The following is a 15,712-nucleotide window of genomic DNA, read 5'->3' as shown; positions in this document are numbered from 1 at the left end:
CGCTGAGCTAAGATACCTTGCAGGACATTGCAAATTTGAAGGACATTTGGAGTACATGCTCAGCGACTTTTTCGTACTTGGCATTGGCCACGAAACCATACTTCGCAAACTTTTGACTGTTGAGACCCCAACCTTGAGTAAGACCATAGCGATAGCCCAGGCGTTCATTGCCACCAGTGACAGTACGAAGCAAATCTCTCAGCACACAAGGGCTGCTACAAGTACTGTGAACAAAGTGATGTTGTTTTTGAATTGTAACGTACAGGGCAGGTCACACATACCTGTAGCTACACGTCCGCAGATGTCTCAGAGTCCACCATCAAGGGTGATGAATGCAAGGCCATTAACACCTTATTGGCACTGAGGGAGTGATCATCGTTTCCATTCATGCCAATTCAATGAATATGTTTGCAAGGGCTGTGGAACAATGGGACACCTCCAACGAGGCGAGCTGTAAAGCCTGTTAAACCTGCAAACCACCATGTTGCAGAGGAGGATAGATCCACGGAGGATCACGATTAACCAGAGCCTCAGATCAAGGAGGCAGAGGTACATGGGGTGCATACATTCACCACGAATTGTCCCCCGATAATGCTGAATGTTGAACTAAATGGACTCCCAGTGTCAGTGGAGCTGGACACGGGTGCAAGCCAGTCCAGCATGGGCAAAAAGACTTTCGAAAGATTGTGGTGCAACGAGGTCTCAAGGCCAGTCTTAACTCCAGTTTGCACGAAACTAAGAACTTACACGAAAGAACTGATTCCTGTAATCGGCAGTGCTACCGTAAAGGTCTCCTACAATGGAGCAGTGCACAAGCTACCACTCTGGGTGGTACTGGGCAATGGTCCCACGCTGCTCGGCAGGAGCTGGCTGGGAAAGATACGCTGGAACTGGGACGACGTCCGAGCGCTATCGCCCGCTGACGACACTTCGTGTGCCCAGGTCTTAAACAAATTCCCTTCGCTGTTCGAACCAGGCATTGAGAAATTCCAAGGAGCAAAAGTGCAGATCCACCTAATTCCGGGGGCGCGACCCATCCATCACAAGGCGAGAGCAGTACCGTACATGATGAGAGAAAGGGTAGAGATTGAGCTAGATCGGCTGCAAAGAGAGGGCATCATTTCCCCGATCGAGTTCAGCGAGTGGGCCAGTCCTATTGTCCCAGTCCTCAAGGGAGACGGCACCGTCAGAATCTGTGGCGATTACAAAGTAACTATCAATCGTTTCTCCCTGCAGGCCCAATACCCACTACCAAAGGCCGACAACCTCTTTGCAATGCTGGCGGGAGGAAAGACATTCACGAAGCTGGATCTGACTTCAGTCTACATGACGCAGGAACTGGAGGAATCATCGAAGGCCCTCACCTGCATCAATACACACAAAGGTCTTTTTGTTTATAACAGATGCCCGTTTGGAATCCGATCAGCGGCGGCGATATTCCAGAGAAACATGGAAAGCTTACTGAAGTCGGTCCCGCACACTGTGGTCTCCCAGGACGACATCTTGGTCACAGGTCGGAACACAGTCGAGCATCTGCAGAACCTGGAGAAGGTTCTTAGTCGACTCAACCGCGTGGGGCTCAGGTTGAAATGCTCGAAGTGCATTTTCCTGGCACCTGAAGTGGAGTTCCTGGGAAGGAGGATTGCGGCAGACGGCATCAGGCCCACCAACACGAAGACGGAGGCAATCGAGAACGCACCAAGGTCACAGAACATGACGGAGCTGCGGTTGTCTCTGGGACTACTAGATTGCCCCACAGAAGGCAGTCTGCCTGTATAGACATTTCATCTTTGCTCCGCTGGAAAGCTTTATCTCTTCCTGCATTTCCACTGGGACACTGGACCAGCTCCCGTGAAGCACTTTGGTAACTTCTAACCGGGTCTCAGCACACTGTTAGAATCACTGCATGTCTTACTATGAAAAGCGGATGAATACGTTTGGGGAGAAGCCAAGAAAATGCCTTTGTAAAAGCGAGAAAATTGTTGTGCTCAAACAAATTGCTTGTGTTGTATGATCCATGTAAGCGTTTGGTACTAGCATGTGATGCGTCGTCATATGGCGTCAGATGTGTATTGCAACAAGCTAATGAGTTCAGGAAACTGCAACCGGTTGCTTATGCATCCAGGAGTCTGTCTAAGGCTGAGAGAGCCTATAGAATGATTGAGAAAGAAGCGTTAGCGTGTGTCTATGGGGTAAAGAAAATGCATCAATACCTGTTTGGGCTAAAATTCGAATTGGAAACTGACCATAAGCCACATATCCCTGTTCTCCGAGAGTAAAGGGATAAATACCAACGCATCGGCCCGCATCCAGAGATGGGTGCTCACGTTGTCCGTATACAACTACGTCATCCGCCACAGGCCAGGCACGGCACAGAAAACTGCGCCGATGCTCTCAGTAGGCTACCATTGCCCACCACGTGGGTGGAAATGGTGCAGCCCACGGATATAGCCATGGTTATGGAAGCATTTGAGAGTGAATAATCACCCGTTACTGCCCGGCAGATCAAAACCTGGACAAGCCAAGACCTCTTATTATCTCTAGTCAAAAGCTGTGTGCTTCACGGGAGCTGGTCCAGTGTCCCAGTGGAAATGCAGGAAGAGATAAAGCCGTTCCAGCGGCGCGAAGATGAAATGTCTGTACAGGCAGACTGCCTTCTGTGGGGCAATCGAATAGTGGTCCCCAAGAAGGGCAGAGATACCTTCATCAATGACCTCCACAGTACCCACCCAGGTATCGTAATGATGAACGCGATAGCTAGATCCTACGTGGGGTGGCCTGGTATCGATGCGGACTTAGAGTCCTGCGTTCACAGATGTAATACATGCTCGCAGTTAAGCAATGTGCCCAGGGAGGCGCCGCTAAGTTTATGGTCTTGGCCCTCCAAACCGTGGTCTTGGGTACATGTTGGCTATGCTGGCCCGTTCGTGGGTAAAATGTTCCTCGTGGTTGTAGACGCGTACTCCAAGTGGATTGAATGTGAGATAATGTCGGCTAACACGTCCGCTGCCACTACTGAAAGCCTGTGGGCCATGTTCGCCACACACGGCTTACCCAATGTCTGGTGAGTGACAATGGGCCATGTTTTACCAGTTCTGAGTTCAAAGAATTCATGACCCGTAACGGGATCAAACATGTCACATCTGCCCCGTTTAAACCAGCATCCAATGGTCAGGCAGAGAGAGCAGCGTAAACCATCAAGTAAGGCTTGACGAGAGTAACTGAAGGCTCACTGCAGACTCGCCTATCCTGAGTCCTGCTTAGCTACCGCACGAGACCCCACTCACTCACTTGGATCCCACCTGCTGAACTGCTCATAAAAAGAACATTTAAGACAAGGCTCTTGTTAGTTCACCCTGATTACATGAACAGGTAGAGAGCAGGTGGCTTCAACAAAGTGCATACCATGATAGCGCAAATGTGTCATGCGAGATTGAAATCAATGATCCTGTATTTGTATTAAATTATGGACAAGGTCCCAAGTGGCTTCCCGGCACTGTCATGGCCAAAGAGGGGAGCAGGGTGTTTCGGGTCAAACTTTCAAATGGACTCATTCACTGGAAACACTTGGACCAAATCAAACTCAGATTCACGGACTATCCTGAGCAACCCACCTTGGACATTACCTTTTTTGATCCCCCAACATACACACCAGTGGCAACCGGCACCACGGTTGACCACGAAGTAGAACCCATCATCCACAGCAGCCCAGTACGGCCAAGCTGCACAGCAGCCCAACGAGGGTCCAACAAATGATTCAACAACACCAGCTTTCACACTGAGACGATGAACCAGGGCAAGAAGGGCCCCAGATCGACTCACATTGTAAATAGTTACACTATTGACTTTGGGGGTGGGGGTGGGGGGGAGTGTTGTTATATATGTATACTTGTATTTACTCTGTACAGCCACCAGAGGGCTCAGCCCCTGGAGTCCCAATGATCCCATAATCCATTGGGAGCACAGGTATTTAAGGAGGCTTCACAGGTTGGAGAGGCACTCTGGAGACCTGCAATAACAGACTAAGGTCACACTTTACTTTGAGCTCACAGTGTTCAGTCTGACTCTTTCTCCATACACAACAGTTTTATAATTACATAAAGAGCAAGAGGATAACTAAGGAAAGGGCAGGGCCTATTAGGGACCAAAATGGTGATCTATGTGTGGAGGGGGAGGATGTGGGTAAGGTACTTAAGGAATACTTTGCAGCTGTCTTCACAAAAGAGGGAGACGATGCCAACGTTGAAGTTAAGGAGGAAGAGAGTGAAATATTGGACGGGATAAACATAGTAAGAGAGAAAGAATTAAGAGGCTTTGAAAGTAGATAAATCGCCAGGACTGGATGAAATATATCCTAGGCTATTAAAAGAAGCAAGGGAGGAAGTTGCGGAGACTCTGACTATCATTTTCCAATCCTCCCTGGCTACAGGAGTGGTGACAGAGGATTGGAGAACTGCTAACGTTGTTCCATTGTTTAAAAAGGGAGGAAGGGATAAACCGAGTAATTGCCAGGGCAGTTAGTTTAAGCTCGGTGTTGAGAACATTGTTGGAATCAATTTTGAGGAACGGTATAAACTTTCATTTAGAAAGATACAGATTAATCAAGGACAGTCAGCATGGATTTGTTAAGAGAAGGTCATGTCTGATTAACTTGATTGAATTTTTTGAGGCAGTAACAAGGAGGGTCGATAAGGGCAGTACGTTTGATGAAAAAAATGACGGACATGATGGCTGAATGGCCTTCTGTGTCATAATTTTCTATGATTCTATGTAAAGCCTGTATTTGCCATTGACAGTGACATCTGCATGTCAGGAATCAATGGCACTGCAGTGTTGTAATGTAGCAACAGGATTGTCACTTGGGTAACAATGACTGTTCAAGCAATCATTCTTAGAAGGATGGAATAGGGATGAATGTAGGATCAATTCCTGCCCCAGTTGGTTTCTGATCTGAACTTGACTGAACAGAAATGCAGTGAATGGTTCTTGTGTGCAAGGATTCTTAATAAAATTTGATGCTTTCATTACTTAACTGAACTTTCTAAACTCAAGTTCGAAATATAGCAAGCTAAAGTATAGATTATTCTACTCACCTTCATTACCTGTCCAAGCAAAGTGCATTGGATGAATATTGAACTACACTGAGATGACATTTTGTTTAATACAGACTAAACAAGATCTAAAGAATAACTTCACAGATTGTGTACACTTGAAGAGACTGTATTGAATGAACAAGCCATACTGGTCTCGGAAGATTTTCACAAAGCCAATTACTCAGTCAGCCAATGATAACCTCTTAATATATTGGCCCGGAATTTGCGATCAGTAGCGATGCTCCGCACAAAAATCTCGCGACCTCTGTGGCGAGAACGTTGGGTTTTCCAATCTTGAATTCAAATCAACGGAACTTAATGGGGATCCACTTGTTCGAGCTGCTGTGACGTCAATAGGCTGTCTGAGCAGCCAATTAAAAGGTAGAATTCTCACAGACAGTGAACACAGAAGTGAGTGAGCTCTTAAAATTCTAACTTTTTAGAATAGTTAGACAGAGCAAAAGAAAGATTGGGGTTCTCACATGGGGAAAAGGCAAGCCTGAAATAAAGATGCACAAACATACAAACAAAATTAACTCTTTTTTTGGAAAGTTTCTTATAATTTTAAATTTTTATCAAAATGAACAAATTTCATACCGCCCAAATTTAAATTAGTTTCACGAGCCCTTAACCTTTGTTTAGCAGTCAATAAGTCGTTAAAACCCCAGTTACACCTAATGGGGAATTTAACAGTGTAATTACCGCGGAAGAGTGTTCATCAATTTCAATGGCTTACGAGATTTCTCTGATTGCCTACTGTGTGTGTGGGCGGTGGGGATGGGGGATGGGGGATGGGGGATGGGGGGGTGGCAGAGGGTCTGGTGTGGGGCCACAGCGCAGTCAGCTCGGGGCTGTCATTGACAGACTGCCACTTCGGGATTTCTGCACGGGCTTGCGCATGCGCCAAATCCTGACGTTCAGGTCAGTTTCAAACGCTGCCAGTTCGCCATCATCTGGACCGCCAATTCTGGGCCAATGTGATACCCTACCGCCACATTGTTTAAAAATGGATCAGAATTGTCTCTAAATGTCGTTTTTTTTTTTAAACACTTCTTAAGGAATAGTCCCGAACCATAAAGGGTTATTTCCACCCTCTCAGGGAGTTTCCAATTGGGTTTAATTCCTGGGAGAGCTTGAGTCAACCCGCACATGAACATCCAAAGGTAGACCCTGCACTGGTCCCTACTATATTTCTCACCAGGTGTGATGTCTGCTGTAGTACATCGAATTACATCGAATTTTACAGCACAGAAACAGACCATTCGGCCCAACTGGTCTATGCCGGTGTTTATGCTCTACACTAGTCTCCTCCCAACTGACTTCATCTTACCCTAACAACATACCCTTCTATTCCTTTCTCCCTCATGTACACATCTAATTTCCCCTTGTATGCAACCAAGCCATTTGCCTCAACCACTCCATGGTTCCATATTCTCACCACTCTCTGAGTAAAGAGGTTTCTACTCAAGTCCTTATTGGTTTTTTTTAGTGACTATCTTATATTTATGGCCCCTAGATTTGGACTCCCCCACTAGTGAAAACAACAACTACACTATCGAACCCCTACATCATTTTAAAAACCTCTCACAGGTCGCCTCTCAGTCTTCTCTTGTCTGGAGAAAAGAGACCCGGGCTGTTCAATCTTTCCTAATTGTATACCCTCTCAGTTCTGGTCCCATCCTTGTAAATCTTTTGTTGCACTTTCTCCAGTGCTTCTATAGCCTAATAGTACAAACTATTAGGATTCTTGTTGCATAGTTATTTTAATTTTAGTCAAATTTTAATAAATGATTTGTGCGTGTGGGCACAATTAACGCAAACCTGTTTAAAAAAATTCTGTACAGGGAGTAATTTTACTTGGATAATATTGCTCCTTTAAAAGTGATTTTATCAAATCAAAATCACGGGGTCAGGCAGGTTTAATACAATGTTTTACTAATCAGCGTTAATTATACTCAAAACATCTTCAGGTCTGAATCTCATCAGTGTATCCACACTGTAGCGTGACATTGGGGGAAGTTCTCATGCTTTGCCGTTTTAATTCGCATGCAGTACATTACTGCTACATCCTGAACCTCATTAGACTAAAGGAAGATGAATCGGATTATTAACATTCTGAGCAGTCAATGAGATATTCAGATATAAAGTGCCCTCACACATGTGTGATTTATGACTGCTGATGTTTCATTAACAGTTACTCTTTTATGACAATATTATAAAATATAATATATGGCACAAAATATTGCTGAACTTTCATTATAAAATCTCTGGAAATACAAATAAGCTGCAAAATTATTTTTTTTTAAAATGTGACAACTGGCATTTGGAAGTTCAGTGCCAAGGAGCTGCTTAGGTGAGTCAGGACTCAATTAATATTGATTTATAAGCAAACTGTCAACCCTTGGTGGTAATTAAAATTTTAAAGTTTTACTACAGTGCCAAATCTAAAAGCCATGCAGCTTAACATTTTCTCTTTGGAGACTGAAAGTGTCTGTTAATGCTACTTATGGTGGGTGTGTTATTAAGGTCATCTCACGCACAGGGAGTCATAAACTGTAGACTGGAGTTCTCAAAGGCACCAGCAATGTCCCCAGACAGGCTGGCTGAAACCATGAACTGCTACCATATGGAATCATGGGTGTAAACCCACTTTCTGTCACACGGCATCGGGGTCAAAAGTGCTGGTGTCGGCCTGCGAACTTAAAGCGATGTTTATCTTTAAGCTGCCAGATTTAAGTTTATCTTTAAGACACAGATTCAATAGTAACATTCAAAAGAGAATAGGATAAATAAAAATAAAAATAAAGAAAGACTTGCATTTATATAGTGCCTTTTATGACCGGACGTCTCAAAGTGCTTTACAGCCGATGAAGTACTTTTGGAGTGTAGTCACTGTTGTAATGTGGGAAACGTGGCAGCCAATTTGTGCACAGCAAGCTCCCACAAAGAGCAATGTGATAATGACCAGATAATCTGTCTTTGTTATGTTAATTGAGGGATAAACATTAGCCAGGACACCAGGGATAACTCCCCTGCCCTTCTTCGAAATAGTGCCATGGGATCATTTAAATCCACTTGAGAGGGCAGACAGGGCCTCAGTTTGACATCTTATCTGAAAGACCACATCTCCAACAGAGTAGCACTCCCTCAATACTGCATGGCATGTCAGCCTTGACTAGATTTTTGTGCCTGGAGTGGGACTTGAACTGACAACCATCTGACTGAGAGGTGAGAGTGCTACCCACTGAGCCACAGCTGACACACTTGAATAGCTGAAGGGAAAAAGATTACTCGGCTGGGGGCCAATAGCAGAGGAGTGGGATTAATTGGAAAGCTTTACCAAAGAGTCGGCACAGACACGATGGGCCGAATGGCCTCCTTCTGTACTGTATCATTCTATGATTCTATCTCAGCAACTTCACCCCAAGAAACGATAAGAGGTGTCTGTTTTTATAAGTAAGATTACAGTTTTTTTTGAGTCTCTGCTCTTACGGAGATATCCAACTATTTATGTTTCTACCCCTTTATTTTATTTGTATTTTCAGTCAAAATCTTCATCTCCATGGCCTGGTACCTGGAAATAGTCTTGGTTCCTGATGCCCCCATAACCAGTCACCAGGAGGTGACCCCGGTATGGCTCGCCCCTCAGGTGGTGGGTTTTCTTACATATCTGGTCTGGACAAGAGTTAACTTGTACGTTTGTACAGCTATTGTCTTCCCCTTAACCTTCTTCAGCCTGTTACAATAATCATTCCATTACGGTGTGTTATTCAGTATTTATACTTGTTTTGAAAATAAAAAGTCTCACGTGCTTGGCTTACAGAATGATTTTGCACCAAATTCATTCCAAGTTTCTGGCAAGAACTGGAGAACGTAGATTAAAAAAAAAGGAATTGACAGTTAATTATAGCCTTGAGTGCTGTTATTAAATGGAACCGTTAATTGCTTTGTATGATATGAGGTTGTTCTATGTGAGTGTAATTGTTCGTATAATGTACATGTGACCAAAGTGTAAATAGTTCCTGCCCCAAACCGTATAAACCATTGTGTGTTTTGTATAGTGGAATACCAGAGAGAAAGAGAGGGTTGCTGCAGATTCTCAGGCTGTAGTTATTGTGACTTTGAAGTAGTTGTACCTATAGTATGACCCTGGGACCACTTATGGGCATCGTTCCCTTTACCTGCGGCCTTTGACAGGCTTGCTGCTCTATGAGTCCCTTGACTTGCACTCACAATTTGGCATAATGTGGGATATCGATTGGAAGGGGAGTGCTGCTCCTTCTTCTCTACTTGCTGTCATGCAAAAGGACACAAGTGTTATCGCAGCTTCCATACAGTAAGGGAAAGGGCCCTATTCAAATACGACATTTAATAGACCCACGAGTTCAATAGTTTATTTTATTACCGTGGGGAAGTACCTGGCGTACACTTGCCAACTGCCCACAATAGGATGGTTGAAATCAGGAGCTCAGCGTTTGGAGATACGCAGTTGCCGACCAGTGTCCCGGCAGTCCATTGTACACACGTTATTGCATTCCCAAGGCTGGCCTCCAAGGAAGATACTGGTAGGGACTGCGGCCTTTGACAAAATGCTGTGAGGAACACTGCTTTAATGTCATGTCATGACAGTGCAGCCTTTCTTCCTAGAGACCTGAGCTACCAGTCGAGTGCAATATGTAAATCTGCGCCACAATGGCAGGCAAAATTTAAAATGGACACGTCTAAAATACTGCACATATGATAAAAAACATGGGCAACAGAGGTATCCTGCTTGACCCAGAACTCAACGTCAAGTGCCACATCTTATTCATTACCAAGACCACTGAATTCATGGCATAGCATATAGGCTCAGGGTGGGCAGAATAGCCATCCTCATTAGTACTTATACTGTGACCTTATGAAGAGCAACTTCTTTAATTTTCTTGAGACATCAATTTACAGAGTGATGGGGCGCTCACCTTTAAAAGTAGAAAAATTGAGTGCCAGGCGCTAATCCTTTTCTACTTTTAAAAAGTTTGGGGCTGGCACTCCAGGAAGGAAGTGGAACGCTAATTCAGGTTCTCTACTTCCTTCCTGGAGTGCAAGAGGCAGCAGGCGAGCGGTGACTGGAGTGCTGCGCACTGGGCCGTGCAGCGCTGCCATGTTGGAAGGTTCCTTCCCTCCCTTAAAGGGAAGGGCTATCACTGCAGGCTCTGCAAAATAACAAAATTCTCCTCGACAGCAGTTGCGATCCCGCCTGATCAGCCCGATGCACAGAAGCAGAGTGCCAGGCTGATCGATTGCGGCACAGAAGCAGAGTGCCGGGCTGATGGATCGCGGGCACAGAAGCAGAGTGCCGGGCTGATCGATCTTGGGCACAGAAGCAATGCTAGGTTGATGGATCGCGGGCACAGAAGCAGAGTGCCAGGCTGATGGATCGCGGGCACAAAAGCAGAGTGCCGGGCTGATCGATTGCGGCACAGAAGCAGAGTGCCGGGCTAATCGATCGCGGGCACAGAAGCAGAGTGCCGGGCTGATTGATGGCGGGCACAGAAGCAGTGCCGGGCTGATGGATCGTGGGCACAGAAGCAGAGTGCCGGGCTGATCGATCGTGGGCACAGAAGCAGAGTGCCGGGCTGATCGATCGTGGGCACAGAAGCAGAGTGCCGGGCTGATCGATCTTGGGCACAGCAGAGTGCCGGGCTGATCGATCTTGGGCACAGAAGCAATGCTAGGTTGATGAATCGCGGGCACAGAAGCAGAGTGCCAGGCTGATGGATCGCGGGCACAGAAGCAGAGTGCCGGGCTGATCGATTGCGGCACAGAAGCAGAGTGCCGGGCTGATCGATCGCGGGCACAGAAGCAGAATGCTGGGCTGACGGATCGTGGGCACAGAAGCAGAGTGCCAGGCTGATCGATCGCGGGCACAGAAGAGCAGCAACAAACCTGAAAGAGAAGAGTTACATTTTTTTCTCACTTACCTCGGCCACCTCGTCGTGTAGCATCGCCCCCGAAGCGCCCGGACTCCCGATGGCCGCCTCCTGCAGCTGCCGGTGTTTTCACCCGCCGATGCTGCGGGGGCGGAACCCAAGTCCAGGGCACTACCGGGGTGATGCGCACAGTGATGACGTCACGGTCTCCGGGCGAAGGAGGTCAGGGTGCAACGCCGCACCGCCGCCGCAAACCTCCTGATGAATATGGCGGGAGTCGATGTTATCACCACATCCGGTCGGTACCTGGTTCACGCCCCGCTATCGCCCCCGGAGGCGATAATGGAGGTGCTAAGGAACCCAATTTCTAGGCCTTAGTCTTGCCATTTTCTATGTATTTCAATATCATTGAATAGATATGATTATTACCTCAGTCTTCAATGGGTGAATTTACAGTCTGGAGCTTTATTAGCTTAATCAACAGAAACCTAGCCAGTCAGTGCATGCCTGCTCATTTTGTGTCTCTCAAATGGCTTAACGGCAACTTAAGTAATCAACTAACAGCTGAAGATGTTAATCCAGTTTAGGAGAGCCACAAAATGCAGGAAATTAAGCAGAACAGTGAAATTACACAACGCAATTCATTAACGTGGCCATTTCCCGACTGGGAAAGATTGTTGTACAGCAGTACCAATAGAACACAAGAAAGACTTTGCAACCCATACCTCAGATTCCAAAAACTAATACCTCTCAACCATGCACTGCCTCAAATAACTAACCAATTCTCCCACACCACCTGCTTCCATTGCCTCCCTGAGCCGTGCTTCCTCTATGTCAAGTAGTTCAATCTAAACCGTTGATGCACCTTCCCACTTCTAAGCTCGAGCTTTAGAATTTGTGGCAATCTCAGGCATTTTACAGGGGTTCCATTTATCTATTCACTTAACCAAGGTATTTGCTCTTGTGTGTATAATTATGGCTTGATTAGGCGTGACGGAGGTTGCTGTCTCTCAGAGATGTCCCGTCCTTACTTGTCAAGCTCTTCATAGAATCATAGAGTCATAGGGGCCGAATTTGGTCAAGGTCTCCGCCGGCCCAAGTGCCCCCCCCTCAAAGTGCCACCGATGGCCGCTGACGTACCAGACGATACTTTGGGCGGGATATTCATCGCCGAGGTCCCTCGAAGGTCAGCGGGCGGCAAATGGATGATATACGTCGCCAATCTGGGCGGCAGCGGACGGGAGGTCCCAATCTCGGCGGCAGAGGCGCTTGCCTCCCAAGTGCGGCCAAGGATGGAGTCGGGCCCACGGAGGGTGGAACAGCTGAAAAGAAAAGATTATCACGAAAAAAATAAAAAAAACTATCGGAAGACCTTCAGGGGGCCCCATCCAGGTAAGTCGCTGTGGAAGAAAATATATAAAATGTTCACTAACCTTTTTTTTTTAGGATCTTCAGACTTACCGTCGGGGACAGACCAGCCTCCAGCCAGCCGTCCGTTCCCGTTCTCCCGCCGACTCCCGCCCGCGTCAATCTGGGAGCTCGGTGGGCGGGAGCTCAGTTGCGCCACTCGGCCGTCCACTGAGGTCAGCGGGCGGTTCCCGGCGGCTGTCCCCTCCCGCCTGTTCCAGGCCACGACGAAAATGACACTGGGCGGATCTGCGAGAGCAATGTCGGCGGCAGTGGGCGGTGAGTTGATCAATTTCGGCCCCATAGAATCATAGAAATGTACAGCAAAGTGAGAGACCATTTCGGCTCATTGTGTCCCCGCCGGCCAACAAAGGGCTATCCAACCTAATCCCAATTTTCTGCTCTTGGTCTGTAGCCCTGTAGGTTATGGCACTTCAGATGCACATCCAAGTACTTTTTAAATGTGGTGAGGGTTCCTGCCTCTGCCACTGTTTCAGGCAGTGAGGTCCAGACCCCCACCACCCTCTGGGTGAAGAAGCTTCCCCTCAAATCTCCTCTAAACCTCTACCAATTACTTTAAGGGCCCGAAATTCAGTACCGCTGGAGAGCTGGTGCTCTCCTCATCTTTTTGTGGCCATTAGCACCGAAATGTTTTCACGGCTGGACCTATATTCAGCTCCAAAAGTGCACACATGGGTTCAAGTGCGAATGAAACCTCCCAAAGTGGATTGTTCAGCGGTGTGGCTGTCTTAATTTAAGCGTTATCACCACCGAGAAATTCAGCATGCAGGTAAGGGCTTCGAATGAGCCAGCTGGACCCTGGCCTTTCTAAAAGGCAGGGTTTGCAGCAAGGCCCTGAGGGGGGAAGGAGTTTGGAAGGATGGCTGGTGTAAGAGGTCCAAGGAGAGCCAACAGGTTCGCTGATGTGGAGCTGGAGACACTGATGGACGGTGTGGAGGACAGAAGAAGAATTCTGTTTCCTGACATGGGGAGACCTGGAAGACAGGCAGTACATAATGCATGGAGGGAGATTGTAGGAGAGGTGTCAGGTACCTCCATGTGTGAGGCCGCAGGAAGGTGATGGCCAGTCTGCACCCGACCCTTCCAGGGTGCTGCGAGGTCGATGCCTCCTAGCTCGGGGGGGAGGGATCCTCCTCCTCCTCTTGCACCTCCTCCTCCTCCTCAGGTGGCACTGCTGGCTTAACTTCCAGTGGCTGTCCTCTCATGATGGCCAGGTTGTGCAGCATGCAGCAGACCACGACGATGATAGAGACCCATTGAGGAGAGTACTGCAAGGTGCCACCAGAGCGGTCCAGGCACCAGAACCTCTGCTTAAGGATGCCTATGCACTGCTCGATGATGCACCTGGTGGCACAATGAGCGTCATTGTATGCATGCTCTGACACTGTCCTGGGGTTCCGCAGTGGAGTGAGCAGCCAAGTGGACAGGGGATATCCCTTGTCCCCAAGCAGCCAACCGCAATCCTGATTTGGGCCGGTGAAGACGGCAGCCACACTGGTCTGAACGAATCATGGCTGCTGCCACCCTTGCCCGCTGCCTGTCTGCTGATGGCGACGCCTTCTCCTGCGTGCCATCCTGTTTCTGACCAGGTGTACCAGGTGTTGCCCTCCCAACACTCCTCCCATCGTCAGGGTGAACCCTGCCAAGCAGGTCTCTGCAGCCCACAGGACTCCACTACTGAGTTCGACCTGAAAGTTGTACAAAAGTACAGGGGTATGTGCAAACCTCTGAACAGCACTCAGCAGGTTTAATGGAGCCAAAACAATTAATAAAACTATATCAAAAGCTAAATACTGCGAACCATGGAAAATGAAATAAAAACACTAATATCAAAAGCTAAATACTGTGGACCATGGTAAATGAAATAAGAACATTAATAAGTAATAAAACTATATCAAAAGATAAATACTGCAGATGCTGGAAAATGAAATAAAAACACTAATAAGTAATAAAACTTTTTACCTACCAAAGGGCCCCATCGGTTTCACGTTCGCGCGCCGCATCGAAAACCTCGTGGGGCACTGCCAGGAAAAGTCCAACCTTTTCCTTGGTGAATGTCACTGTGGTCGTCCATTTTCAGTGGCCCGCACGCTGCAGAGCTCACCACTGGAAACTTACCTTTACAGCGGTTTCACCCCCTTCGGGGATGGTGAATTTCGGGCCCTAAATCTATACCCCTTGGTTGTTGACCTCTCTGCTAAGGGAAATAGGTCCTTTCTATCCACTCTATCTAGGCCACTCATAATTTTATACACCTCAATAAGATCTCCCCTCAGCCTCCTCGGTTCCAAAAAAAACAATCCTGGGATATCCAATCTTTGTAGCTCAAATTCTCCAGTCCAGGCAACATCCTCGTAAATCTCCTGTTCCCTCTCTAGTGCAATCACCTCCTTCCTGTAATGTGGTGACCAGAACTGCACGAAGTACTCTAACTGTGGCCTAACTAGTGTTTTATACAGTTCAAGCATAACCTCTCTGCTCTTATATTCTATGCCTCGGCTAATAAAGGCAAGTATTGTATCCAATGACAGTAGATGCACCAAAGGTGGACCAGCCAGCCAGCCAGTCACCGTAGCAGCACATGTGGTTGATCTGGTTGCAGGTTACAATAGAATCATCTTATTACCCAGCAGAAGGAGCAACACAATGGCTTCAATCCCGAGTAGCTAGACTCCTCACTTGCTCTTTCTACTGGGAAAGCACTTAGAAGAATGGTAGGACAGGATTAGGAAGACACACCTTGTACCCTGCCACCAAGGGAAAGCACTGGGGATCAAACACTGAACTTACCTATCATAATTAGGGAATAAATTGGTTACACTTCATGTCAACATTGTCCAGAGATTTTCTTTCTGTTGGTACAGAGTGAAATGGCAGCATAGCTAAGGCTGGACACTTAAAAAAAATTTGTTCCGAGATATGGGTGTCGCTGGTAAAGCCAGCATTTATTGCTCATCCCTAATTGCTCTTGAGAAGGTAGAGGTGAGCTGCCTTCTTGAACTGCTGCTGTCCGTATGGTGAAGGTACTTCCACAGTGCTTTTTGGGAGGGAGTTCGAGGATTTTGACATCCATCATCATCATCATAGGCAGTCCCTCGAAATCGAGGAAGACTTGCTTCCACTCTAAAAGTGAGTTCTCAGGTGGAAGCAAGTCTTCCTCGATTCCGAGGGACTGCCTATGATGATGGCTGTACAGTCCAATGCAGGAAATACAGTCTGTCATGGGTGGGATAGACAGTCGTTGAAGGAAAGGGTGGGTGGGGAGTCTGGTTTGCCACGCAC

This window comes from Pristiophorus japonicus, chromosome 17 (genome assembly GCF_044704955.1).
Source record: "Pristiophorus japonicus isolate sPriJap1 chromosome 17, sPriJap1.hap1, whole genome shotgun sequence".
NCBI classification, from domain to species: Eukaryota; Metazoa; Chordata; class Chondrichthyes; family Pristiophoridae; genus Pristiophorus; species Pristiophorus japonicus.
The sequence above is the reverse complement of the archived record's forward strand: the minus strand, read 5'-3'. Positions refer to the sequence as shown.